The sequence below is a fragment of the Gasterosteus aculeatus genome, chromosome 7 (assembly GCF_964276395.1).
Source record: "Gasterosteus aculeatus chromosome 7, fGasAcu3.hap1.1, whole genome shotgun sequence".
Classification (NCBI taxonomy): Eukaryota; Metazoa; Chordata; class Actinopteri; order Perciformes; family Gasterosteidae; genus Gasterosteus; species Gasterosteus aculeatus.
This window is the reverse complement of record NC_135694.1, coordinates 17,600,977-17,616,389: the sequence shown is the minus strand read 5'-3', so window position 1 is coordinate 17,616,389 and position 15,413 is coordinate 17,600,977. Positions and strand designations below refer to the sequence as shown.

Genomic DNA, 15,413 nt, shown 5'->3' with positions numbered 1-15,413 from the left:
CAAAGTTGTTCTTGTTATCTTCAGTTTATATGTGACATTGTGGTCATTGTACTGATGAGGCTGTCACATTTATCCCTCCTCACTTGTAGTGTCATTTATTTTATACTTATGTACGTTGCTATTCATTTTCGCCAGTTGTCAACTTACATTGTTTTTTAAATGTCATTAGTTTGCAGCATCTGCACTCTAAACCCTCTAATCACTGCACTTAATTGGAATGTGGAGTTGCATAATTGAGACAGATCTGCATGTCCGAAAGTAGTGTTTTATTTTAATAGTATTGGCCTGTTCAAATTTAGAGACATTTTTCAACGGGAGAATGTATTTTAATAAGAAACTAACTGAAGCTAGACATTTATATTGAGTGAAAGGTTATGGCTCCGACATTACATAAATTGAAAAACGTCTCATCTCCTATATCATTTGATGCACTTTTCCCTGTAATTCAACAGTTTATATTTAGTGTCTTTCGAAACCTTTGGATCTGGACTAGAATTTAAAATAAGATTCTGTGGGTTTGAACAATCCTTTTTTGCACAACGTAAGTTTGTAATGATGGACCCTGTGTTGGGTTAAGCCTTTCTAATGGCAACCTAGATGTAACTGGATCAAACCACTTCTTTCGTGGTCAAAACGCATATTGGTCATAGGAATTCAGTGCCTCAAGAGGGCAGGACCTTTGAAAAATCCAGTCAATAATTGGATGCATTTCCGGGCACCCGTGCAGGAACACACAGCGCTGATATGAGCAGGAATGGATGCCAGTTTCTGGCCCGATGACTCAGCAACAATCCGAGCGGGAAGGAGCCGGCCTCCAGCCCCCCTCTGAAGCAATGACACATCGCCTTTGATTCCTCCACTCCTCCAATCATTTACACACACGCACACACACGCACACACACATGTACTCTAGTGTGATATGCTGACCTAGTGAGCGGAGTTGGTCGTGTGTCATAGAGACTAAGCCTTTTATTTCTTGGCAAACGGGCGTCTTCAAGGCTGCTTTTTAGACCAAACCGCAGCGGCGGAACAAGGCATGGGCTCAGTCATAAAGAGTAGGGCGAGTGTGTGCGAGTGTGTGTGGGTGAGTTGAGGAATTACGGTTTAAACTATGATGCATACAGGGCCTTGTTCTAAAAACTAGGCGCTGACCTCATGGTTCAGTAACAGATTTTCTCTTTCTGTGTGTTTCTTTGTCATCAGAAACTGTTTGTGATCGTCACCTTCAGCAGGCTCATGGTGGAGCAGATGGTCTCCCTCATCGGGTGAGTAGGCCTCAATTTCTGTGTGTGTGTGTGTGTATACTTGTGTGTGTTTGTTCACTCACCAAAAGTACCCTATTGGGTGTGCAGCTATCACGCATGAAAGAGTTGAAGCCAAACCTGAGGGTTGAGGGACCTTTTTAGGTGTCATGTGGCATTCAAGGAACTCCTGTCCCTTTGTGTGAAATCAGCCTCCACTACTTTGTGACTCCATTGAAGGTCACGTAGAGTCAGAGGTGGCTTTTGAGGGGAATTAAATGGTGTTTTTTAGTTTTTGAAGGATGTCTGGTTGCTTCAATGGGTTTGAAACGCGACATTACGTCACATTACGTTCTCCATTGGGCCTCCTCCCTCTGCAATAACAGCCTGCTTTGTGATTAATGGCTTTTATTCTTTCCACTCTATGACTATGGGCATTAACTTGTCTTTGTTCCCTCACAGGAACGGATGAACTCTGGTCTGTCATAGAGAGAAAAGAAAATATTGAGTTTGAAATGAAAGTGTTTCCACGAAGGAAACATTTTGCGCCGGTACTTGTGTATTCCAAGCTGAAAACATCATCAGAGTTATGTTACATTTACAAATGGATTAGGGTACCGGTTTTATCACCAAGCCATCAGACACAGCGGGCTGGTTTTGAAGACAAACAAAAAAATAAAAAAGTCAAACAAAATGTAACAACCCCGTACAGATACAGATTCCGAGCTTCTTGGGAATAAGAACGAGATGTTGGCTGAAAGAGCCTTGGTGCCTGGTGTGGGTGCTGATGGGTGCCATGATGGGTGGCCATGATGATGCTTGTAGAGATGCCAGGGGGTTGTAGCTGGAAACTTTCCTTGACACACCTGCTGGTGGGAGTATAGTTATTACACACATCCACACGCATGCTCTCTCTCTCTGTCTTTCTCTGTCTCTCTGTTTCTCTCTGTCTCACACACACTTTTACATACATACATACTGAAATCACGCTATGGGATTTCATCAGCTCTCGTCCTTGACATGGTGTTCTTTTGTTTTTAAAATGAGGTCTTTGTCCGCAGACGGATTCTTATAGCTGCTGTTGCTCTATTCTCCTGTGTGTCCATTTTATTATTACTTTAGTACACAACTCTTCCAAATGAGGTCTAATCAATGGAAGCTACGTTTGCAAAAGCTTCACCCAAAAACATTTTTATATGTGTGCTTGTGTTGGGTTGTGAAAGTCCTGTCTCCTCTAGTCAGTCACTGTTCATTGAGCTGCAGATTCACAGAGACAGATCATTGGTTATTGACAGGTTTCAGTTTGACTCACTACTCGCTTCTCTTTAAAGGAAAGTTTCCCTCAATTCAACCTGTCAACCGTCAGCTTCCTTCCTCGCTGAGGCCCTGCCGTCCTCAGCTCTGATTGTCTGTACCACTCGCGCTCTCACTCTCACTCTCACTCACACGCGACCGTATGAATGGGTGACAGCCTTTCAACCCCTCAAGCACAGGCAGACCACAGTGGCAGTGTTAACTGTGCAGGTGCTTGAAAGTAAATTTGCACCGTGACACCCTACTTAAATGCCAGCACCTGCAGTTGCCCCCACCAAGTGTGGCCCGTTGCATAAACCCTTTGTGCGCGCGCAAACACACACAAACACACACATATCCATGCAAATATTTGTCCTCTGGATGGCCTCTTTCTCAAAAATCAGGTACACTATACATCCTGTTTTTTTTTTCTTTCTCGCATTCCAGCAACAGGACGTTTTGCAATGTTTTCAGCAAAACATTTGAATTAAAAAAAGAATATCCACTGTATTGAAACAATTTTCTGCAACATCGTAATTTCAAGGTCTTTTGGGAACTAAATGAATTACCTTACTGAATTATTACAATTCTATATTGTTAATTGTCTACTCTTTGCATGTGAGCTTGTTGGCACACGCACGTATAACACAAGGGTCTGTGTGTGACACCATGTTGTGCCTACAAAATTTCAAATGATCACACACTGAAAATGTACATAATACTGAACCATTATCAGAAGTTGTTTCACATGATTTGTTTATTTTTAGTTTCTAGTCATTTCATTTAAATAATTTATCAGCTCCTTGACAAAACACACACACTGAAATATTTTACTGTGAGTTGATCAGAACTTGCTTATAACTTGTTAGTTTCAAACTTCACTGGAGGTTGAGGGAGCAGATTTTGTCGCTCCATTTCTGATTTGATATTGTTTCGGTTATTTTAGTGATTTAGTTTTGTAAATATTTTGTCACCTTTTTATACATATCAGGATTGTTCTATTGTTCTTCCTGTTTCATCCCCTGAATTGCATGTTGTAGTGTGACCTTTAATTATTTTTAAAAGACTGGTGGTGAAAACGGATTATTTGGTGATAAAAAAATATGTGAGCTTTGTGGCTTTTCCTTTGCTAAAGTTTATAGCACATTTATTTCCCAAACCAAACTTAGTTGTAATAATTGAGAGCATGTTGTTTTTTGAATGAAGTAAGTCATTATTGTTTAGTTATATTTCCATTTGGTTAATATTCCAAATCATCGTGCTGGATATTTCATCACTCAACATGGCTTGTCCACGAATTCTTAAACGTTTCATTAAAGGCACATTGTGTCACTTTAAAATGTTGCACTAAGAATTCTGTTTCAAGATGGAGGCATATCATGTCGTCATTTATTTAATAAATCATCATTATTTTCAAATGTTGGCCTTTTTACGGTTGTTTCTGAAAGTTTTCAGTTATTCATCAGCAGATCAAATGTTTCTCTGAATGACAAATGGAAAGTGTGTTATTGAAATCCAGCCTCATGAGAGAGCTTTGGATCTCTTCATGAGGCTTTAAAGATGTCAACAGCCATTTCCATCACCTCTGTTAACAAAAACAGCTTTTTGGCGGGACGAGAGGGGGTTTTACAAGCTAGAAATAAAATGCAGAGAATATGCAAATAACCTGAAACAAGTTGAACATAAGTAACTTCAAATTTCCATTATACATTTATGACTGTGTGATGTTCATTTTGAGTGAGACCAAAAAAACGTTTTTCTAATTACTGTCTGTTGCGGGCAAAATAAATGAGTCTCAAACTTGATATATTACTTCCATTTTGGAAACAAATTGAAATGGAGTTCCACTGCAAAGAATTTGAGGTTGAATCTGTAGCCATCTGTCAGCAGAAGTAGGATGATAATAATAAAGATAATTCTTCCTTTCAAGTGCCACAAAGTCACAACAAAGCCGTCCTCGGACGCATTTTGGGCTGATAACAAGAACTGATAACCAGGTCTCATGGAGCAGTGTGTCTGATCAGACGTGTTAGGCTTCCTACGTCCTCAGACTAATGTACAGATGTCTCCACTTTAAGCACCGCTGTGCGTGTGCATTCGTTGTTTGAGTCAGGGTCTTTTTTGCAAACTGTTATGAAGCTTTGCTTTGATCAAGAAGCAGTTGTACTGTCCAGAGGTTTCAAGTCTTTTTTTTTATTTGGCCAAATGGACTATTTTTATAACAAAACTTATAAATTATTTTACCATCCACATTTTTAATTGTACTCAAACTCTATGGATCTCTTTCTCTCTTCCGACATAATGGAAAAACAAGACTTATACCACAAAATGCTCATTTTTAATATTTGATTTTCCTTTGAATTGTGTGTGTATTTGAGGTCAATAAGCCTAGACGGACTACAGGCCCCTGCTGCTGTGCTCCATATGACTTCAGTCCTCCCTCTCCTCCTCCTTATCTCAGCTAGTGAGGTGGTGATATGCAGCAGGAAGAGCTCAGAATCAACCATTGCATGCGGTAAGGGCAGCGGGAGCGTTCCTTTGTTAGACGTGCTGTCTGGGCCTCCGGTCCCCGAGGTTGATCTGTTGTGAGTCACTCTGTTGAAGCTGAATTGCTAACTCTGATTCATGCCACTTTTGTTACATGCATATGTGATGATACGTGAGAAGGAAGAAGTAGCTGTCTGCAGGACTCCAGTGTGTTTACACCGTGTCAGCGGTGACTGTGGCTGGATTTATTTTCTCTCGAGGCCTGGGAAAGGACATTGTCGGAGGGTATTATGTTTGTGAGAGTATGGAAACGAGAGGAAGAGGAGCAGAAACAACAAGAGAAACACCCTTACAGGTTAATCCTATTATATCTTATCTAGCTTTGCACTTAAAATAACTGTTCTCAATAATCCATCACCTTGATTGAGTCAGCCACTGACTGTGTCTTGCATTGAGCTTGACAAATCCCTCAGATTTAGGTGTCAAGGGAGACCGATGACTGAGGGGCTCTCGGTGTGAAAGCCATTGAGATGCAGAGAGGAAGAGATGGGACCTGAAAAGGTTATCCAGTAGTCACCGGTGTGCGTCTCCATGAGAATTGCAGACATTTACATGCCAGTCCATCTCCAAGGCTAGAGTCCATTACCAGCACAATAGGCCCACAGATGGCTGTTCCATCCACACGGGGCTGTTGGCATTCGAGGACCACAGCAGGCCGGCCCGGCGGGGGGCCGGGGCAGAGCCACAGGTCCGGGCAGCCTGGAGTTGTATGGGCCGCTCCCCGTATCGTGCTGCAACTTGAATTGATTTTGGAATTCCATTATAATCAGAGTAATGGCTCAGTTGTTCCAGCTGTGATGGTCTACATTAACTAGGTACTCAAAGGTTGTTATTGGAGTAAGTATAATTTACGCTGTTTGTTCAGGTTTCTCTCTCTGTTAAGTGTTGTGTGTCACTAACTTTGTTCGTGTAACTCAGACTGTCTAACCCTCATATTAGCTTCAGACAGTATGAAAATGCAAACAACTCCAGTAAAGTTGGGTTAGAGGAGAAGTGAAATTGCTGAGAACTATGCAAGCTATTCTGGGTTTTCACAGTAGTGCAGTTATTTGTGCGCATGTAAAAAGTATCAGAGTTAGGGGAGAAAAGTCGCTGCTTGTTTCCACTGAATTTCACCCTGGGCTCATATAGAAACTACGTCTGTCTGGTTTCATGCTGAATGTCTGGTTGAGTCGGTTGAAGGTATGTGGGGTCGCCTTGTAGAGTTGAAAGCAGAATGGGATTTTTTTTTTTTTTGTATTTTCCCCATATTACCTGAATATATTACCTAGATGTCCTTCATCAATCATTAGTATCTGTTCAATAATTGTACAGGACAAATATGGGAAGTGTACTGCCGTCTGTTTCCAAAGCACATTAAAACATCAATGTCATCTTTATCAGTCGAACCTGTGTCACATGACTGATCTTATAGTCATCTCTGTGCCGTATGAGTAACGTCTTCCCGTTAACCCGATCCACCAGAAGGGAATATTCTCCATCCCGTTAGTCACCGGGTGCTCAGGTCACACACACAGAAACGCTTTGACAAAGATTCTCTCTTTTTCACACAGCGTTGTTAAGTTTAATGAGAAGCCCGGCGGTGCGTCCGTTTTCTCCCCCCAGTTCCAGTCGGCTTACCGTGGCCCTTTAGCTCCGTCCGGAAATGCAAGGCAGTAACAGTGAGAGTTTTACTCTTATTTTGTATCTGTTTTTATTGTTACATCTGTAGCTATGTGGAGGGAGGGCATAGCAAAATAAGAATTTCATTGTACAGAGTAACCTGTTAAACTGTACACATGACAATAAATATCCTGAACCTCTGATGCAGGAGGTCTGACTACAGCCATTTAGAATAATATTTAATCGCTCAAGAAGTACGGTTGGAATCGTGTGCTGCAGGTAACGGCACCATGAGGCAGTCAAAGCGGGCACGCAAATATCTGAATGCGATTGCAGCTTTGATGAGTAAGTGTGTATGTGTGTTTTTGCGTAAGTGACACATCACATAGATAGAAAGACACACACAAAGAGAGAGGGGAGAGGTCCGATACGTGTTCCAGGTCTGGTGTCATATTATGTGCCTCCCAGGACATCCGGCTCTATTCACTGTGTGGAGTCCCAGTCTCACCCTCTGCGGCGTTCCTCTGCTCGTTCCCTACTCATGCTCAAGCCAAGGCGAGAAAATGACTAAAGTATTTATTAATACGGACGGCAACTGGCTTGTATGCTGTTTTGGGACACAGTGCGCCATTGATTCATTTTTAGAGCAGCTCAGATACCAGGGGGACCACAAAGCTGACCTCAAGCAGCATCATCCTCTCAATTGAATTGTTTGGTGAATCCTATAAACGTCGTAATGTGTGCTGTGACTGGACCAGTTATCAGAGTATTTGTGTCTTTGTGTTGAGAGAAAGGGAAGAGTCATCGCAGACGCGAGCTGACCGCCCTCCCTGCCCTGCCCCCACCACACCTTACTCGAAACAGACACGTTGTTCCCATCAGCAAAACACAGATAAATAATTTTGCTTATTTTTTTTATTGTATTTTGACTAAACACAGGGTCTTAAATCCTATTCACACAGTATTTCTGCTTTATTGGGAAATAATATTATGTTCAGTAGTTCTTCCAGAACATTTAACAGATTCAGTAGTATTCTGTTGCACAAACATCAGAAACTTTGGTGGCTGCTAACCACAAGCTCTGCGGCTGGTAAAATCAAATGCACAGCTGGACTGTAGGTGCAACAGATCAGGAACCTAACCAGGAAGCTGAAATCTATTTTCTTTTTGGCTTTTGTGATGTACAATCCTTAAAATCAGAATGAATTGACCGTGCTGCCTTACCGACTAATACTGCCTCAGTATTTTGTGAAGCAATCACTTATAGAACAGAAGTAGAATGTACAGTGTTGAAGCGGATGCTTCAGAGCGTCTGTGGCTTTTATCGGTAGTAACCCATGCGGTTGCCTGATCTGCATGTCACAGTCTATATAAACCACACAGACTGTATATAGTCCCACGATGTATTGTGTCCTGAAAAGTTCCCGACATACACCTCTGTGCTCACTGGCTAATATACATGCATTGAGTCCAAATGACAGTCGACCTTCAAACGGTCTCAGGTTCTCATGTAGTACCAAGTTCCACCCATTGAGTCTTTGGTGTGTTTCAGACGTTCACATGTATGTACCATGACACAATGTGTTCATTTTACTCCTCTTGTCTGTTTCAAATGTTCCTATTTGCGACTAATAAAGTTTAAATAGGAATACAGTGGTTGTGGTTGTCCCATAGGAAACAATGTCACCACAGATCACACACACCGTGGCCATTCCTTCAAGCATGACATCACAGGAAGGATGGAGACACTGGAGAATCAGCGATGCCCTGCACCACCTTCTCTTCTTCTGTTCTTCCAACTCCTCGTACATTTCCTGGCTGCCTGTCGCTGCCACTCTACAAGCAGCAGCGTGACATGTCTGGATGAGTCTCCTCTCACATCTGAGTCACTCACATTGAACAGCCCTTTCTCACCATTGGAAGGGTCCAGGCCTGGTTACACAGTGACCCAGCAACCCCAGACACCTCCACACCCACACCAGGAGGGCCTGTGTGGGCATGCCGAGGGGTCGTGGGGCCTGGAGGGCTGTTTTATGTGGCTGTCTGGGAAGTGAGAGGAATAATAGACTTCTATAATGGGTGCCCCCCTGGTTTCCTGGCAGCACTGCAGGCACCGGAGAGAATAGCATGTGTCCGAGCTTGTGTGTGTGTGTGTGTGTGTGTGTGTGTGTGTGTGCGTGTGCGTGCGTGCGCGCACGCTGGCTGACACAGATGGCTGTGGAGAAGGGATGTGATAAACACACTGGGCAGGGGATCTCCGTCCAGGAGTAGGCTCCATGCTTAAGTGGTGAAGTCACTGGGAAAAAGTCTGGTTGAACTGGAGGAGGAACAGACACACACACACAGATATTACCTTACAGCATTTGCACGTAAATCAAAATTGTCGTCACAATATGGTAAAAGACACACCTACTCTGATAACTCCATAATTGAATCATTCACCACTTAAAAAAACCTAATTGTAGCATTAGTTAGTAGCCATGAGCTGATAAAAAGCAATGAGTTGGGGGGTGTTTTGCACAGAGCTGGTGTAGAGGTCAGTGTTCCCGTACCTCAGGTCAGAGCGCCGCCTAACCATGTGTGCGTGTGCGTCTTGCGGCGTCTGTGCTGTTGTGTTAGGTGTGAACTGTGGCCCTGTGGAACGTTGGGTAACACTAGCGATTGCCTAAGCCAGTTGTTGTGATGATGTCGTAACAAGTTAGACCTGGCCAGGGTTTGGCTGTCATGTGAGCCCTTGTTCTCAATCATCCCCTCAGGACGGGTGTGTGTTTGTGTGTGTGTGTGTGTGTGTGTGTGTGTTCATGAACACAGCATGGAGAATAAGAAATTGTGACTTTGTGAGTGTGTATTTTGTACCGTTGGAGGTGGCAGTATTCAAAAGGGGCAGACGGTTCAAAGGTCACCTTTTGACTCATGCCCCTGCGGAATCTAATTTTCACAAAGTGAACAAATTACTCCTAAACACTCTTCACACTCTGTGAACAGCAGCAGCAAGTGATAGTTTATTAAAAAGTGAGAGGCTGCCATGGCTCTCATAAATGACCCCTTCACAGCAGGAAGGTGAGGGATTTGAGGCTTTCCCTACCTATCATATCATCTCTCCTTGTTTAGTTTAAGCTTATCTTCCCGTCATTTCTTTCCTGATTATTGAGCGAGAACGCATCTTTTCCTGGTTAACGAGCAGGCGGGCCTTCTACGCTGTTTTTTTGCAAGTGAAGGGGATACGAATGTTTGGTACTCAAGGTCGTTTCCATCATTCATGTGTAGCTTTGGATCCATAATTGTTATTTCTGAAGATGAAACATAGGATATTTTTAAACCTGCAGCCCTGCAACAAGTGTTGTACTCTAACACTCCAGCATTATTCCTTAAAATGATTTGGGTTTTGTAAATAATGGAATATTCATGCTTAAAACTGTGCTTGTGTGTGTGGTGATAGCAGCCGGGATCCTTGTTCTCCTTACAGTCAGAGTAACATTCATTGTAAAGTGGGCAGCATTGTTTCGTTTTACACACTTTAGCAAATAGTGGGACTTATTCATATGTTTGTTGTTCAGATGAGTAACTTTTGTGAAAATTGATCAGTTTGACGGTCTGTCGCGTGCCGAGTCAAAAAGAAAGACCTCACTTTGTCACTTTAAATGTATTTTTTGTTAAATAGCATTCTCCCTCTCTTGCATTCTTTTAAAGCACAGGCAAAAAGGAAAGTTATAGTTCGTATGGGTGTTTTATTTGACCTAGAGTCTATAGCTGCATTATGAGTCATTTAACAGTTTGAGCTCTATATGTTACCAGGTTTAGTATGTTGATTAAAAGAATAATTTAAACACACACTGCTTATGTTTCCTATTGTATATACACTAAAACCTGTCAATGTTTGATATTCAGGCACATACATTTACGGGGAATCATTTTTGTAACCAAGGCATGTAGAGCTGATTATTTTGGCAAAACCTCTGGAAGTAATTCAGTCAATTGGAGAACAGCTGTCGTAAAGTTTGATGGGACTCACACATGCAGGCTGTTATGTGGTGAAACCACATACATTTTAAGACTGAGCATTTTTGTGAGTATTCCCTTTTTTAAAGAAGAGGTGTATTTTAAAAGAACTGTTCTGATCAACTGGAATGCTTTTTTTCAACTCTGCAATAAATTAGTTCTGTCCATTTATATTTTTAGATACAGACACCAAAAATGTCAAATACAAAATACATAGAGTAGCGTTATTCATGTCAATTAATTCATTTTATTAATGTACTGCATTTAAAATACATGCATGCAAAAAACATTTCAAAGTGAAAAATGATAAATTTAATGTTTTTAAGCACAACTGTCACTTGATTAGATAAAATCATAATTTGTTATAACTAACTTTATAACTAAAATATAAAATAGCATATGTACACCTGCACGCCTACTTTAATTTAGTATGTATATATTTATACATATTAATTTAAGAAATATATATAGAGTACATTTTTAATTAATTTTTTGAAAGTTTTATGCTCCCCATAAATGTAGACATCATTTTCTTTTTCATAATTCGGTCTACAGAAATGATCTAAAAGATCAGATCTTCTGCTTTTTAAAAGAGAAAATTGATTATCAAACTAATTAAAACCCCTGTTTCTGGAGGAAAGTGTCTCACCAATGGATTTAGAAAGTGAAGTGTTGTTAGTTTAGTTTAATGTGCAGGATTTTCACAAACCGGTTTTTAATGTTTACTCAATATCTGCAGAGTAAATAATTCAGGTTTATTGTTTGCCAAATTACACCTTAGGGCTGTTCTAAATTTCAGCTTCTAGATTTACTTCGACTCAATTTAGAAAGCACTCCAAAAATATATTTTAAATGTAACATTTAAATAAACCTTTACTACAATGAACATCTTCACCTTACTTACATTCCATATATTTGATTGAAAGTTGCACAAAAGTTAAAGGTAATTTCATCTAAAAATTAAGAAAGTTCTGAACTTCTTTCACAGAGAGACGTGCAGCATTAGTGGTAAATCATGAACACACTTACAGAATGAATTCTTAAATCCGACAATAGTCACAACACCCTAAGCAGAAAGTGAAAATATAATCCCCAAAAGGTAGTCATCAGATTTTTAATGAGAGGACCGAGAGGCTGTCCTGACTGAACGGGTTTTAGACTGCCAGCTTTGAGCTTCTTTGTTGGTGGATTTGCACCGGCTCATGACTCAGTGTTGCTCATGTAGGAGAGGATTGCAGCGCCATTTCTAAAAAAATGTTTTTGCTCACTTTTTGTCCTGGCCTGTTTATTTGTCTGATTCTGACCTGTTTTCTGATCGGTCTCTTTCATATCCAAACACATATTAAGCTTTTGATAGAGGTTTTATCTTTTTTTAATTAGTTGGTTAAGTTTCCGTTTGTGTAGAATCTGTAGATTTTTTTTAAAGCGGGGGAAGGGAATAGGCGCGGCTTTGTTTCCCTCCAAAACAGAAACGGGCTTGATTTTTGATACCATGTTTCCTAACTATTTTCTATTGTGTAATCTAAAGCGTGATCCATCTGTGAGACTTCCTGTCTGCTTTGCCCATTCACTTGTAGGATATCTTTCACCTTGTTTGAAGTTAATCATTGCTAAAAGGCTTCCTTGTTGTAAACGCAATCATTTAAAACAATCAGGGTTTTTTTTCTAACCATAACATAGGTGTGTGTGTGTGTGCGTGTGGGGGGGGGGGGAAGCTGGTGAAGGGACGGAAATGACTTGCCTCCCTCAAAGAAAGTTATCAGCCATAAACTCAACCGTATGTGACATGACTGCCCCCGCAAACCTGTTTTAACATCTTTGATGATGCCTCCCCAACATGAACTCAAGGCTTATCAGTGCTACGTGAGCAACGTTTTTAAAACCATAGCACACCGGATGTAACTAACTGTGTTTAGCCACAATAGAGAATAAGTGACGGTCTCTCAGTATGTATTTGTTTAGTGATTAATCACTAACTCCGGCCTGGGGATGGGCCACTCATTCGCTGTTCTCGGCCATTCGCTGCATCTTTGTGTGTGTGTGTGTGTGACAGGGGAGGGCAGAGGGGAGGAGGGGAGGGAGTGTTCAGTAGTATGCTAGTAGTTGATGGCTAAATCTTGTAAAAGGGTTTCCTAATATGGGCCGTCTTACTCGAGCGCCTCCCTCTGTGGGCCATCCCCCAAATCTCGGCCAGTGATGACACAGCTCGGTAAGACTCACTTCCTCATTAATTGTCTGAACCAGTTCTTACAGGAACCGCCTGGGATAAATGTGAGAGTTCTGAGAAGTCATTCATTTCTCCTCGCTGCAGCGGCAGAGGAGGCACCGCAGGGGAGTTGAACGAGTTCAACGGCGTGTGTGTGTGTGTGTGTGTGTGTGTGTGTGTGTGAGAGGAAGCGGACTGTGTGTGTGTGTGTGTGTGTGTGTGTGTGTGTGTGTGTGAGGCAGAGTGAGGGTGAATACTGCTGCTGCTGTACGGGGACCAGACAACTTCATTCATGCCGTCTTCCTATGTTATGTTTTTAATTTTTTTAACTTTTCAGTGGTGTACTTCAGCAGCACCTATTTATTCAGCGGTGGGGGAGATTGTGCTTTGTTTTTGCTGCATGTGTGCGTTTACGTGTCTGGGGGGATGAGTGGTGGAGGGATCGCACTCGTTGCTCTCCCCGTCGTCCTCTCTTTGTGGAGAGGAAGACTGGGGAGACCGACACTGTACAGGACGTAGGACAGCATGCCTCTCTTTGTTGCTGCCCTTGGGCTGGTGAGTAACAATGATGTGACGTGATTTGTGCCCCCCCCCCCCCTCTCCATGGCTCTTCCCCTCCTCTCTCTTTCTTCTTCCTCCCCCCCATCCTCTGTTGGTCGAGGCAGATCTCTTCCACTGCTGGGTGCGGCACTGCAGAAGCCCTTCAGGGAGTACTTGGACGCCCAGAAGGCCAAGCTGCACCATCACGCTGGAGAGGGGATCCTGACTGTAAGTACAGGGGCCTCAGCCCCCGCTCACTGCCTGTATTCATTCGCGCCAAGGCGAGAATGCAGCCCCCTTGCTTTTGCCTCTTTCCCTCATCCTCCCTCCACTTCTTACCTTGCTTTCTGCTCTTTATCTAAGCCTTCCTCTACATCTCTGGCCTATTTTCCTAGTTTTCATATTTAACTAAATTTAATCCGTTTCATATATATATATTTCAAACCTAATTTCATGTTTCTAAGAGGAATGTTGATGTTTTAGACTTTACTCTGACCTGTAGTGAAGCAGTAGATTACAGAGGCTTGTTTAGGGATAGAATGACAGAGTAGGTTAGCGCTGCACTGGGCGGGCTGCAAGGGTGGGAGGAAGGGGAGAGAGAGCGAGCGAGAGAGAGAGAGAGAGAGTGGGGTGGTGGGGGGGAGGAGAGGGGCCAATCTGGGGTCTGGCTCCACTCGCTGTATTGAAGTGTACTACTGTAGCGTGGGGTGTGCTGACTCATACTCCATCTTACCAATCGGAGTATGTGTGTGTGAGAGTGGTCACTCCCCAATGTGTCACACATACACACACACTTGCACTCAATGCCCCGCCTGAACCCAGCGCTGACTGTAGACCGGGGCGGGGGCCTCTGCTTCACCAGTGACAATCCATCAAAAAAAACCTGTCTAGAACAAAAAGCGCAGGTTGTCGCTGTAGACTATTTCTCTTTCAAAGCTGTTTCCCGCCTTCCTCTATATTTCTCACTAGCTCCCAAAAAGATTCCTTCCGATTTTTCTCCTTTTTATGCTCAAGAAAAAAAGGATAAACTTTGTGTTTCACAAGGACAGATGAAGGCATTTCTAGAACAATGTTCCTCTCTTCCTGTAACTTGAGCCTCCTGCAGTTATAGGAGAGAAGCGAGCCAATTTAACCTGGTGGAGGCAGACTGGGGTCAATGGGGGCGTAAGGGGGGGGGGGGTGGTGGGAGCTGCCGCGTGTTTTATTACCCCTGATCTCTATCTGTCCTGCACGTGGAGCTGGATCCCCACCTAGCCTACAGGAGCAGAGGGGAGGGCAGGGTGTAGGGTGTAGGGGGGGAGGGGCTCCAACTCACTGACCCAGCTCTACTCTCCCTCTCTCTCTCTCTCTCCGCTCTTACTGTGGTTCCTGGCAGGAGGAGAGCTGGCTGCCGTGGCTCTTTGAGAAGGTTGTGGTCATCATGGTATGCTTCTTTGTCTGCTCCATTGTCAACTCCACGGCCCAGAGCTATGGCAAGCGCAAGCAGCAGGCCAAGTACTCGGGGGGGCAAAACGGAGTGACGGCCAGGTAGCAGTCTCAGCCCGCCGTCCACTTAGGAAGCTCCCAGCAGCCCCTTACTCATCGCAACTCCGGCTCCCAGCTGCTGAGCCACTGTGAGCCATTTTTATGGAGCAAAATATCCGCCTCCGACTGGTTCTCCTCTTATGTTGAACTTGGACTTCCTTTCATTGACTTGCTTTTAAAGGCTTTGCATTTGGTACCTATGACAAGGTAGGTGTTGGTTGGGGTGCGTGTGCGTGCTGTCTGTTCATGTTGGTGCTTTCATTAGCTCCTGAGCCATAACGCTCCTCAGTGAGGCGGTCACATATTCACTTTATTTAAATAAGCTAGGATAGTTACTTTTGAAGTGAGTTATTTGTTCAATAACTGAATTATGGAATATCGATATTAGCTTGTTTATTATTAAGACTGTATTGTGTATTTATGACATTTACTGTGGTAAGATAAAAAAAAACTGTAAATGA

General features: G+C 42.8%; 1 pseudogene across 1 annotated transcript in view; it reads left to right on the top strand.

Moving 5' to 3' along the window:
* LOC120822784 (vacuole membrane protein 1-like) overlaps positions 1–15,413 on the top strand; it is a 49,721-nt pseudogene extending 34,308 nt beyond the window's left edge. Inside the window, exons 8-10 of the transcript XR_013468260.1 lie at positions 1,204–1,265; positions 13,554–13,656; positions 14,804–15,413. The product of XR_013468260.1 is annotated as a vacuole membrane protein 1-like (transcript). The remainder of the gene's footprint in view (positions 1–1,203; positions 1,266–13,553; positions 13,657–14,803) is intronic.